This window comes from Triticum aestivum, chromosome 4B (genome assembly GCF_018294505.1).
Source record: "Triticum aestivum cultivar Chinese Spring chromosome 4B, IWGSC CS RefSeq v2.1, whole genome shotgun sequence".
NCBI classification, from domain to species: Eukaryota; Viridiplantae; Streptophyta; class Magnoliopsida; order Poales; family Poaceae; genus Triticum; species Triticum aestivum.
Window position 1 is genome coordinate 326,223 of NC_057804.1, and position 13,557 is coordinate 339,779.

Sequence of the window (13,557 nt, forward strand, 5' to 3'; positions counted from 1 at the left end):
TCCAGGACCCCAAAACAGTGATTAATAGTCCATGAAACGGGCCAGAATCGGCCAAAACAGTGAGTGTTGATGACCGACACATAAGCACACCTTAGAGTTCAACAACTATGGAAATTGTTTCGGGACCCCAAAACGATGAGTAATAGTCCACGAAACTGGCCAGAATTGACAAAAACCGCGAGTGTTGATGATCCAAACGAAAACGCACCCGAGGTTCATCAATCATGGAAATCCCTCCGGGACCCCAAAACTGAGTAATAGTCCAAGAAACGGGCCAGAATCGACGAAAGTGCGAGTCTTGACGACCAACACGTAAGCATACCTTGGGGTTCGACAACCATGGAAATCGCTTTGGGACCACAAAACGTTGAGTAATAGTCCACGAAACGGGTCAGAATCGACAAAAACCGCGAGTGTTGATAACCGACACGTTAATGCACCCCAGGGTTCGTTAATGGTGGAAATCACTCCGGGACGCAAAAACAGTGAGTAATAGTCCACGAACTGGGCCAGAATCGGCCATAACTATGAATGTTGATGACCGACATGTAAGTGCACCCTTGGGTTCGTTAATCGTTGAAATCACTTCAGGACCCGAAAACAGTAAGAAATAGTCCATGAAACGGGCCAGAATCAGCCAAAACTGTGAGTGTTGATGACCGACACGTTAGCGCACCCCAGGGTTCGTTAATCGTGGAAATCACTCCGGGAGCCCAAAACTGTGAGTAATAGTCCATGAAATGGGCCAGAATAGGCCGAAACTATGAGTGATGATGACCGACACGTAAGCGCACCCCGGGGTTCGTTAATCGTGGAAATCCTTTCGGGAGCCCGAAATAGTGAGTAGTAGTCCACGAGACGGGCCAGAATCGGCCAAAACTATGAGTGTTGATGACCGACATGTTAACGAACCCTAGGGTTCATGGTGGAAATCATTCCGGGACACCAAAACAGTGAGTAATAGTCCATGTACCGGGCCAGAATCGGCCAAAACTGTGAATGTTGATGACCGACACGTAAGCGCACCCCGGGGTTCATTAATTGTTGAAATCACTCCAGGACCTGAAAATCGTGAGTAATAGTCCATGAAACGGGCCAGAATCAGCCAAAACTGTGAGTGTTGATGACCGACACGTATGTGCACCCCGGGGTTCGTTAATCGTGGAAATCACTCCGGGAGCCCAAAACAGTAAGTAATAGTCCACAAAACGGGCGAGAATCGGCCAAAATTGTGAGTGTTGATGACCGATACATAAGCGCACCCCAGGGTTAAATAATCATGGAAATCACTTCGGGACCCCAAAACAGCGATTAATAGTCCATGAAACGGGCCAGAATTGGCCAAAACACTGAGTGTTGATGACCGACACGTAAGCACACCTCAGTGTTCAACAACTATGGAAATCATTTCGGTACCCCAAAACAATGAGTAATAGTCCACGAAACGGGCCAGAATTGACAGAAACCACGAGTGTTGATGACCGAAACGAAAATGCACCTGGGGTTCGTCAATCGTGGAAATCCCTCCGGGACCATGAAACTTAGTAATAGTCCAAGAAACGGGCCAGAATCGACCAAACTGCGAGTCTTGACGACCAACACGTAAGCATACCTTGGGGTTCAACAACCATGGAAATCACTTTGGGTCCACCAAACGTTGAGTAATAGTCCACGAAATGGGTCAGAATGGACAAAAACCGTGAGTGTTGATGACCGACACGTAAACACGCCCCGGGGTTCATTAATGGTGGAAATCACTCCGGGACAACAAAACAATGAGTTATAGTCCACGAAATGGGCCAGAATCGGCCAAAACTATGAGTGTTGGTGACCGACACGTAAGAGCACCTTGGGGTTCAAAAACTATGGAAACTGATTCGTGACCCCAAAACGGTGAGTAATAGTCCACGAAGCGGGTAAGAATCTACAAAAACCACAAGTGTTGATGACCGGTATGTTGATACATCTCCGTCATATCTACTTTTCCAAACACTTTTGCCCTTGTTTTGGACTCTAACTTGTATGATTTGAATGGAACTAACCTGGACTGACGCTGTTTTCAGCAGAATTGCCATGATTTTGTTTTATGTGCAGAAAATAAAAGTTCTTGGAATGACCTGAAACTCCACGGAACATCTTAGAAAAAACAATAAAAAATCCTCGCCAAAGATGAAGACCAGGGGGCCAACACCCTGTTCACGAGGGTGGGGGGCGAGCCCCCTACCTCATGGGCCCCCTGGTGGCCCTCCGACGCCATCTCCAACTCCATATATTGGCTTTCGGGGAGAAAAAAATTAGGGAGAAGAAATCATCACGTTTTACGATACGGAGCCACCGCCAAGCCCTAATCTCTCTCGGGAGGGCTGATCTGGAGTCCGTTTGGGGCTCCGGAGAGGGGGATTCGTCGCTGTCGTTGTCAGTGTCAAAACCGGCGGATCTCGGGTAGGGGTTCCCGAACTGTGCGTCTAGGCGGATGGTAACAGGAGACAAGGGACACGATGTTTTTACCCAGGTTCGGGCCCTCTCGATGGAGGTAAAACCCTACTCCTGCTTGATTAATATTGATGATATGGGTAGTACAAGAGTAGATCTACCACGAGATCAGAGAGGCTAAACCCTAGAAGCTAGCCTATGGTACGATTGTTGTTCGTCCTACGGACTAAAATCCTCCGGTTTACATAGACATCAAGAAGGGTTAGGGTTACACAGAGTCGGTTACAATGGTAGGAGATCTACATATCCGTATCGCCAAGCTTGTCTTCCACGCCAAGGAAAGTCCCATCCGAACACGGGACGAAGTCTTAAATCTTGTATCTTCATAGTCCAGGAGTCCGGCCAACGGTGATAGTTCGGCTATCCGGACACCCCCTAATCCAGGACTCCCTCAGTAGCCCCTGAACCAGGCTTCAATGACGACGAGTCCGGCGCGCATATTGTCTTCGGCATTGCAAGGCAGGTTCCTCCTCCGAATACTTCATAGATGATTTTGAACACAAGGATAGTGTCTGGCTCTGTAAAATAAATTCCACGTTCCACCGTAGAGAGAATAATCCTTACACAAATTCAATCTACTGACGTATTTCGTGGTGTGACATCACAACACGGCCAAGCCTTTATTGGAATCTCTTTTACTGTCCCACCTCAGCGTGTTTAGTGAGGCGGTTTCCTTGGCACGTCTTGTCAAAGCAGAGATCATGTCCTCTTATTCCGGGATTCTCATCAATACGGGCGTGGGTAACCCAACCGCGCCATTGATTACGGTGCTTGGGAGATAAGCGAGTTTTATCAGGCCGGTGGGGATGCATAGTTTCGTCCATCCATATAAGGGGATAAGGATCCACATTTTTACCTACGCCTTCTTCCTCCTTTGATTATCCATTTCCGCGCACTTGAGCTCCAGCGCCAAAGTCCGCATGAGGGAGTCCTAGATTAGGGGGTGTCCGGATGGCCGGACTATCAAGATACAAGATTGAAGATTTCGTCCCATGTCCGGATGGGACTTTCCTTGGTGTAGAAGGCAAGCTTGGCGGTACGATATGAAGATCTCCTCCCATTGTAACCGACTTTGTGTAACCCTAGCCCTCTCCGGTGTCTATATAAACTGGAGAGGTTTAGTCCATAGGACGAACAACAATCATACCATAGGCTAGCTTCTAGGGTTTAGCCTCTCTGATCTCATGGTAGATCAACTCTTGTACTACCCATCTCATCAATATTAATCAAGAAGGAGTAGGGTTTTACCTCGATCGAGAGGGCCCAAACCTTGGTAAAAACGTCGCGTCCCTTGTCTCATGTTGCCATCCGGCTAGACGCATAGTTCGGGACCCCCTACCCAAGATTCGCCGGTTTTGACACCGACATTGGTGCTTTCATTGAGAGTTCCTTTGTGTCATCACCTTTAGGCCCGATGGCTTCTTCGATCATCAACCACGACGCGGTCCAGGGTGAGAGTTCTCTCCTCGGACAGATCTTTGTATTCGGCGGCTTCGCACTGCGGGTTTGTCCTGAACACCCCAGCACTCGTGGCACGGGGGTAGAAGCCGATGACTTGCATCTCTCAGATGTAATAAACGGCCGCACGGAAGGTAATATTTTTAATTAACAAGCGTTGCTTAGTGCATATGAACAAAGTTTTTAGCGCTCAGGATAACAACATACGAGTCTACTCAAAAGTTACATCTTTGGAGCACTCACCCGCTATAATACGGGCACCCTTCAGGACGCCCTTATAATACATCTCGGACGTGCGATACTCCTTGCCCGGCAGTGGCGGGACCGTCACAAGCTTCTCAGCGTCCATCTTGCCCCACTGCATCTTAGCACGGGCAAGGGCCCGACGGGCACCCTCAATGCAGGCGGAGTGCTTGATGACTTCAATCCATGGACAGGCGTCCACCAGCCGCCGCACCAGACCGAAGTAGCTCCCAGGCCTGGCTTCCTTGGGCCACAGCCAAACTATGAGGCCCTTCATGGCCTGTTTGGCCACCTTGTGGAGCTCGACCAGCTGCTTCATCTGGTCGCTAAGGGGCACCGGATATCCGGCCTCAGCATACTAAGACCAGCATACCTTCTCTGTCGAGCTCTCTTCCTCGGCCCGGTAGTATGCAGCAGCATCGGACACACTGTTGGGCAGATCTGCAAATGCTCCTGGAGAGCTCCGGATTCGGGTAAGTAATAAGTAATTCACTTTCACGTGCTTGCTTTGCATGAAGAAGGACTTACCCGCCGCTATCTTCTTTATCGCCTCAATTTCCTAGAGGGCTCTTTGGGCTTCAGCGTTGGCGGCTTTGGCACTCTCAAGAGCCGAGGCGAGCTCAGACTCTCGAGTCTTCGAGTCACACTCCAAACTCTCATGCTTTTCCACGAGAGCCTGGAGCTCTTGCCGCACCTCCGCCACCCGCGCCTCCTGCCTCTCTCGCTCGGTGCGCTCCAAGGCCGCACTGCTTTCGGCCTTGGACACCGACTCCTTCAGGGTCGCCACCTCGTTTGTGGCCCCTGCAATACCCACGCTATTCCTGTCATTTTTTACAACCAAATCCTTTTCTATAAGGTACTACTTTAATAAGGTATTACTTACCTTCCTTGTCCTCGAGCTGCTTCTTGGCAAGGCCGAGCTCGTTCTCGGACCGCTCGAGGCTCTGCTTCAATGCATTTACCTCCACAGTCAGTGCGGTAGAGGTCAGCAGCGCAGCCTGCATTCCCATATTGACATACTTCTGTTAGACTCCTGCATATATCTTTTTAGATCCTCAGCTTGGCTTTTCTTTTCGAACACCAAACTGAGCATCAGGGGCTACTGTGTATGCGGTACCATTTTTACATATCTTAAATTACTTACCTCAAAGCTTGTCAGAAGGCTGGTACAGGCTTCAGTCAGCCCGCTCTTGGCGGACTGAACTTTCTGGATCACCGCACTCATGATAGTGCGGTGCTCCTCGTCGATGGAGGCGCCGTTAAGCGCCTCCAACAAATTATCCGGCGCCTCCGGTTGGACGGAGGCCACCAGCGTCGCAGTCTCGCCCTTCTCACGAAGGGGCCGCGTGCTGGACTTCGGAACCACTGCAGGTTCCGGTACGGAGTCCGGCACAGGGCCGGACTTGGAACCCTTGGGGGTTCCGCCCTCTTTTCGCCCAAAGTCCAGAAGGTCGCCTTGCGGCGCCTCCAGGACCACCTCCTCCTGGCTGGGCCCCTTCTGGGACCCCACCTCGGCATCGTCTATGTCACGAGGGGAGGAGGCGGTCGGAAGTGAAGTGCTATTCACATCCGATAAACCTAGGGACCTGCTCGATGCAACGGGGAGATCGTCCCTGGGCGGGCTACATGGTTGTATTCGGCGTTAGAAGACACTATGCGACAAAATAAAAATCATGAGTCATTATGGAATCCAGACACTTACGATTTCGCCAGGGGCTTGGCCCTGGAGGGCCACTCCTCTTCGTCGTTGTTGGCGTTGGTGGCATAGTCCAGAGGAAGGGTCCTTCCCTTTTTCGACCCTCCGGCCTCCCTAGTTGGGGAGGCCTTCCTTTTCTTCTCTCCCCCATTGGGGGAGAAGTCTCTTTCTTCTCCTCCTCGTCTTCACGGGAGGAGTCCGCCTCGGAGTCATCGGACGATGAGTCTGATAACACCTGACGACGGGAACTCTTTCGAGTTCCCGTGGCCGTTTTCTTGGCCTTCTTCTCTGGCACCACGTGAGGTGCCGGAACCAGCAGCCCCGTCAATTGGGCGCCCGCTGGGTCTTCTGGTAATGGAGACGGACAGTTAACCTGCCCGGACTTCTTCAGCCAGTCCTATCAAAGGTGAGGGAGTTTAGATCCCGCATAGTGTCAAACTATGAAAACACGTCCTATAAAGGGTAAAATAGCTTACCTCGTCGGCTTTACGCCGCGAGCTGAATCCGCGATCTTCGGTAGCGGACGCGGGAACCTCGGCGCCCTTGAAAAGCACCCTCCAGGCGTCTTCGTATGTAGTGTCGAAGAGCCTGCTCAAGGTCTGGTGCTGTGCCGGATCAAACTCCCACAAGTTGAAAGCCCGCTGTTGGCACGGGAGGATCCGGCGTATCAGCATGACCTGGACTACATTGACAAGCTTGAGATTCTTGTTCACTAGCTTTTGGACGCAGGCTTGGAGTCCGGTCAGCTCCTCCGAATCGCCCCATGTCAGGCCCTTCTCTTTCCAGGAGGTGAGCCATGTGGGGATGCCAGATCTGAATTCGGGGGCCGCTTCCCATTCAGGGTCACTCGGCTCGGTGATGTAGAAGAACCCCGATTGCCACCCTTTGATGGATTCCACGAAAGCGCCTTCGAGCCATGTGACGTTGGGCATCTTGCCCACCATGGCTCCTCCGCACTCCGCTTGGCGGCCACCCACTACCTTCGGCTTGACATTAAAAGTCTTCAGCCATAAGCCAAAGTGGGGCTGGATGCAGAGGAAGGCCTCGCACACGACGATGAACACCGAGATGTTGAGGATAAAATTCGGGGCCAGATCATGGAAATCTAGGCCGTAGTAGAACATGAGCCCCCGGACAAATGGGTGGAGTGGGATGCCCAGTCCGCGGAGGAAATGGGGAAGGAATACCACCCTCTAATGGGGCCTGGGGGTGGGGACGAGCTGCCCCTCGTCTGGAAGCCGGTGCGCAATGTCGTTGTGCAGGTATCCGGCTTTTCGCAACCTTTTGATGTGCCCCTCCGTGACGGAGGAGGCCATCCACTTGCCTCCCGCTCCGGACATGGTTGGAGAAGGTCGAGGCGAGATGTGCGGTCTTGGGTGCTGGAGCTCGAGTGCGCAGGGAGGGATAAGCAAAGGAGGAAGAAGGCGTAAATGGAAAGGGTAGATCCTTATCCCCTTATATGGGCGGCCGAAACTACAAGGCCACACCGGCCTGATAAAACTTGCTTATCTCCCAAGCGCCGTAATCAATGGTGCGGTTGGGTTACCCACGCCCGTATTGATGAGATTCCCGGAATAAGGGGATACGATCTCTGCTCTGACAAGACGTGCCAAGGAAACCGCCTCGCTAAACGCGCTGAGGTGGAACAGTAAAATGATTCGAGTAAATACTTGGCCATGGCGTGATGTCACGCTGCGGAATACGTCAGCAGATTAGATTGGTGCAGATATTATGTTCTCTACGGTGTTATGTGGAACTTATTTTGCAGAGCCGGACACTATCCTTGTGTTCAACATCTTCTATGAAGTATTCGGAGGAGGAACCCGCCTTGCAATGCCGAAGACAATTTGCGCGCCGGACTCATCGTCATTGAAGCCTGGTTCAGGGGCTATTGAGGGAGTCCTGGATTAGGGGGTGTCCGGATGGCCGGACTATGACCTTTGGCCGGACTCCCGGACTATGAAGATACAAGATTGAAGATTTCTTCCCGTGTCCGGATGGAACTTTCCTTGGCGTAGAAGGCAAGCTTGGCGATACGATATGAAGATCTCCTCCCATTGTAACCGACTCTGTGTAACCCTAGTTGAAGGAGTCCTGGATTAGGGGGTGTCCGGATGGCCGGACTATGACCTTTGGCCGGACTCCCGGACTATGAAGATACAAGATTGAAGACTCCGTCCCGTGTCCGGATAGGGACTTTCCTTGGCGTGGAAGGCAAGCTTGGCGATACGATATGAATATCTCCTCCCATTGTAACCGACTCTGTGTAACCCTAGCCCTCTCCTGTGTCTATATAAACCGGAGAGTTTTAGTCCGTAGGACGAACAACAATCATACCATAGGCTAGCTTCTAGGGTTTAGCCTCTCTGATTCGTGGTAGATCAACTCTTGTAATACCCATACCATCAATATTAATCAAGCAGGAGTAGGGTTTTACCTCCACCGAGAGGGCCCGAACCTGGGTAAAAACATCGTGTCCCTTGTCTCCTGTTACCATCCGCCTAGACACATAGTTCGGGACCCCCTACCCGAGATCCGCCGGTTTTGACACCGACATTGGTGCTTTCATTGAGAGTTCCTCTATGTCATCGCCTTTAGGCCCGATGGATTCTTCGATCACCAACCACGATGCGGTCCATGGCGAGACTTTTCTCCCCGGACAGATCTTCGTATTCGGCGGCTTTGCACTGTGGGCCAACTCATTTGGCCATCTGGAGCAGATCAAAAGCTACGCCTCTGGCCATCAGGTCAGATTTGGAAGCTTAAACTACATGGCTGACATTCGCGGGGACTTGATCTTCGACGGATTCGAGCCACGGCCGAGCGCGGCGCACTGTCTCGATGGACATGATCTAGCTCTGCCGCCGGACAGCGCCCGGAGTGCCGCTCAGGTGTCCGCTCCGGCCGTTAGTTCGGAGCCGACCGTGCTAACCAGGGACAGATGGTTGGACGCCGCCCTGGGAGCCGCGATCTCTACGGTGATAGAGCCGAATACCATCCCTGTCCTTTGCAAGGCCCGTGACTCCAAGGTGCCGGACTCTGCTCCGGACTCCGAATCTTCCGCACCCCTTCCGATCGAACCCGAATTGGCTTCGATCAGGGAGTTCACTGCCGCGGACGTCTTTCATCACTCGCCCTTTGGCGATATCCTGAACTCCCTAAAGTCTCTCTCTTTGTCAGGAGAGCCCTGGCCAGACTATGGTCAACAGGGTTGGGATACGGAGGACCACCCACTTTGTAGCCACTGTCGACAATTTAACCGACATGCTCGACTTTGACTCTGAAGACATCGACGGTATGGACGCCGATGAAGGAGACGACCAAGAACCAGCACCTATAGGGAACTGGAAAGCCACCTCGTCATACGACATATACATGGTAGACACCCCCAAAGCAGGGGATGAAAAGGAACAAACAGAGGATGACCCATCCAGGAAGCAACCCAAGCGCCGACGTCAGCGGCGCCACTCTAAATCCCGCCAAAGCAAGAACGGTGAATCCGGCACCGGAGATAATAACACGCCGGACAGTGCCGAAGATAACCCCCTCCAGCAGGATTCAGTGCAGGAGGACGAAGGAGCCAGCCCTCAGAAGAGAGCGGCCGACAGAGAGGTTGAGGACGACAACTATATGCCTCCCTCCGAAGACGAGGAAAGCCTCGACGACGACGAATTCATCGTGTCAAAGGATCTCGTTGAACAAGAGCGTTTCAAACGCAGGCTTATGGCCACGGCACGCAGCCTCAAGAAAAAATAGCAGCAACTTAGAGCTGACCAAGACTTGCTAGCCGACAGATGGACCGAACTCCTGGCGGACGAAGAGTATAAACTCGAGCGCCCCTCCAAGAGCTACCCAAAGCGCAGGCTGCTACCCCAACTTGAGGAGGAAGCAACTAGACCTACATTACCAGCGTACGATGCGCCCGATCGGCCACCCCGTGGCCGCGACAGAGAGACCTTCGGGCCCTCGACCCAAGCCGCACCCCGGTACCGCTCAAAACATAACAGAGTACGGGAAGACGCAACAGACCTGCGAGACATACTGGAGGAGAAGGCAAGGCAAACAAGATCGATCTACGGATTGTGTGGGAGACCCACATCATGTGATGATAAGCGTCACACTGGATATGATAAATACGGCCAGGCCGAATACAACAGACCGAGCTCATCCAAGCTGCGCCGAGATATATCCCAGTACAGGGGTGCCGCACACCCACTATGCTTCACAAACGAAGTAATGGATCATCAAATCCCCGAGGGTTTCAAGCCCGTAAACATTGTATCATATGACGGCACAACTGATCCCGCTGTATGGATCAAGGACTACCTCCTTCATATCCACATGGCCCGCGGTGATGATCTACACGCCATCAAATACCTCCCGCTCAAGCTTAAAGGACCAGCTCGACATTGGCTTAACAGCCTACCAGCAGAGTCAATTAGTTGCTGGGAGGACCTGGAATCCGCATTCCTCGACAACTTCCAGGGCACTTACGTGCGACCACCAGACGCTGATGACCTAAGCCACATAATCCAGCAGCCAGAGGAATCGGCCAGGCAATTCTGGACACGGTTCCTCACCAAGAAAAATCAAATAGTCGACTGTCCGGACGCCGAGGCCGTTGCTGCCTTTAGGCACAACATCCGAGACGAATGGCTTGCCCGGCACCTATGACAGGAAAAGCCGAAATCTATGGCAGCCCTCACGACACTCATGACCCGCTTCTGCGCGGGCGAAGACAACTAGCTAGCTCGTAGCAACAACATAACCAAGAGCCCTGGTAATTCGGATACCAAGGACAACAATGGCAGGTCACGTCGCAACAAGCACAAGCGCCGCATTAATGGCGACAATACTGAAGATACGGTAGTCAATGCCGGATTCAGAGGCTCTAAACCCTGTCAGCGGAAGAAGCCATTCAAAAGAAACCCTTCGGGCCCACCCAACTTAGGCCGGATACTTGATCGCTTGTGCCAGATACACGGCACCCCCAAACAACCAGCCAACCACACCAACAGGGACTGTTGGGTGTTCAAGCAGGCAGGCAAGTTAAGTGCCGAAACCAGAGACAAGGGGCTGCATAGCGACGACGAGGAGGAGCCCCGGCCGCCGAATAACAGAGGACAGAAGGGCTTCCCCCCGCAAGTGCGGACGGTGAACATGATATACGCGACCCACATCCCCAAAAGGGAGCGGAAGTGTGCCCTCAAGGACATCTATGTGTTGGAGCCAGTCGCCCCAAAGTTCAACCCATGGTCCTCCTGCCCGATCACCTTTGATCGACGGGACCACCCCACTAGCATCCGTCACGGCGGATTCACCGCATTGGTCCTAGACCCAATCATTGACGGATTTCACCTCAACAGAGTCCTCATGGACGGCGGCAGCAGCCTGAACCTGCTTTATCAGGATACAGTGCGAAAAATGGGTATAGATCCCTCACAGATTAAACCCACAAAGACAACCTTTAAAGGCATCATACCAGGTGTAGAAGCCAGCTGTACAGGCTCGGTTACACTTGAAGTGGTCTTCGGATCCCCGGATAAGTTCTGAAGCGAAGAGTTAATCTTCGACATAGTCCCATTCCACAGTGGCTATCACGCCCTGCTCGGACGAACCGCATTTGCAAAATTCAATGCGGTGCCACACTACGCTTATCTCAAGCTCAAGATGCCAGGTCCTCGCGGAGTCATTAAGGTAAATGGAAACACTAAACGCTCTCTTCGAACGGAGGAGCACACAGCAGCCCTGGCGGCGGAAGTACAGAGCAGCCTCTCAAGGCATCTCCCCAATCCGGGTGTTAAACGTCCGGAGAACGTCAAGCGCGCCCGAAGCAACCTCCAACAAAGCCGGCTGGCACGTTCCGAGCAAGCATAGCAGTGCGGCCCCAACCCCAGCCCTCGCCAGACGATGATATCGGTACCACGCGTACATAATTACGCTTTGAAAATACCATGGGCATAAGGGGAGGGGCACAACTACGGCACACCCAGAATGCGGCTCAACCGCACTTAGGGGCTCCCTATTCCGCCGTTTTCTTTTCTTTTTGTATACTTTCAGGACCCAACTATTCGGAAGGCCTGTCCGGCAATAAACTCGCTGAACACACGATGCAACAGTCAGGGCGCGAACAAGCTGCGTCATATGTCCAGGTGGTCTCTATAATGAGCTAAATACCAGTTTTGCTTAAATTTACGCAGCTTGCCCCTGGAGGGGGACATGTCAAATAATCACATCCCTTGCTTATCACACTATTTGTATCGTTCTGCTTTCATAGCAGCTCTTTTTTAATAAACAATACATAGCTCTTATCTATTATAGTATTCATCTATTTTTATACAAATATGTTCAGACATGACATTATGCAACCGTACACTTTGGTACGGCCAATACACCAGGGGCTTAAGCACCCCATCACATGGTGTGAGAAGACCGAACACTCTCACGAGTGCGGCACCCCGAACTTATAGCACTATATGCATCGGCTCCGAATCATGTCTTTGGTCAATAGTTGGGTTTGCCCGGCTCCCATGTTTTGGTACCTTACGTTCCGCAATGCTGGCTAAGGTAGCGCTGGGAGAACTACTGCGATTGTGCCCCAGTTGAGCTGGGTTAACACCTCAGTAGAGAAAGCTAAAACTGACCGTCTTGATAGTGCGAGAGACCGGTCGCTGTTCACGAGGTTTTTTTTGAGTCCTTAAAGACTTATGCCGCTTAGAGCGAGGAACCGAACTTATCCGGCCTAGGCGTGGATAGCGCCCCGAACTCAGCCTTCCAAATACTAGGGGCTTCGGTGGAATTTAAAAATATAGAATTCTATGGCTAAGTGAGAGTGATAAAGCATTATATGTCCGACGGCCTGGTTCGTTGTGCTGAGCGCCTCCCTAGATGGACCCAAGAATGGGAACAAGAGCGCTCAGATTTATCCCGAACACCCCAGCACTCGTGGCATGGGGGTCAAAGCCGATGACTTGCATCTCTCAGATTAGATAAACGACCGCACAGAAGGTAATATTTTAAATTAATAAGCGTTGCTTAACGCATATGAACAAAGTTTTCAGCGTACAGGATAACAGATGCGAGACTACTCAAAAATTACATCTTTAGCGCACTCGTCTGCTATACGGTGAGCACCCTTCAGGATGCCCTTATAATACATCTCGGGCGTGCGATACTCCTTGCCCGGTGGTGGCGCGTCCGTCAAAAGCTTCTCAGTGTCCAACTTGCCCCAGTGCACTTTAGCACGGGCAAGAGCCCGACGGGCACCTTCGATACAGACGGAGCGCTTGACAACTTCAATCCACGGACACGCGTCCACCAGCTGCCGCCCAGACCGAAGTAGCTCCCAGGCATAGCTTCTCCAGGCCACAACCGAGCTATGAGGCCCTTCATGGCCTGTTCGGCCACCTTGTGGAGCTCGACCAGCTGCTTCAGCTGGTCACTCAGGGGCACCGGATGTTCGGCCTTAGCATACTGAGACCAGAACACCTTTTCCGTCGAACTCCCCTCTTTGGCTCGGTAGTACGCGGCGGCATCAGACACACTACGGGGCAGATCGGCAAACGCTCCTGGAGAGCTCCGGATCTGGGTAAGTAACAGATAATTTACTTTTATATTCTTGCTTTGCATAAAGAATGCCTTACCCGCCGCTATCTTCTTCATCGCCT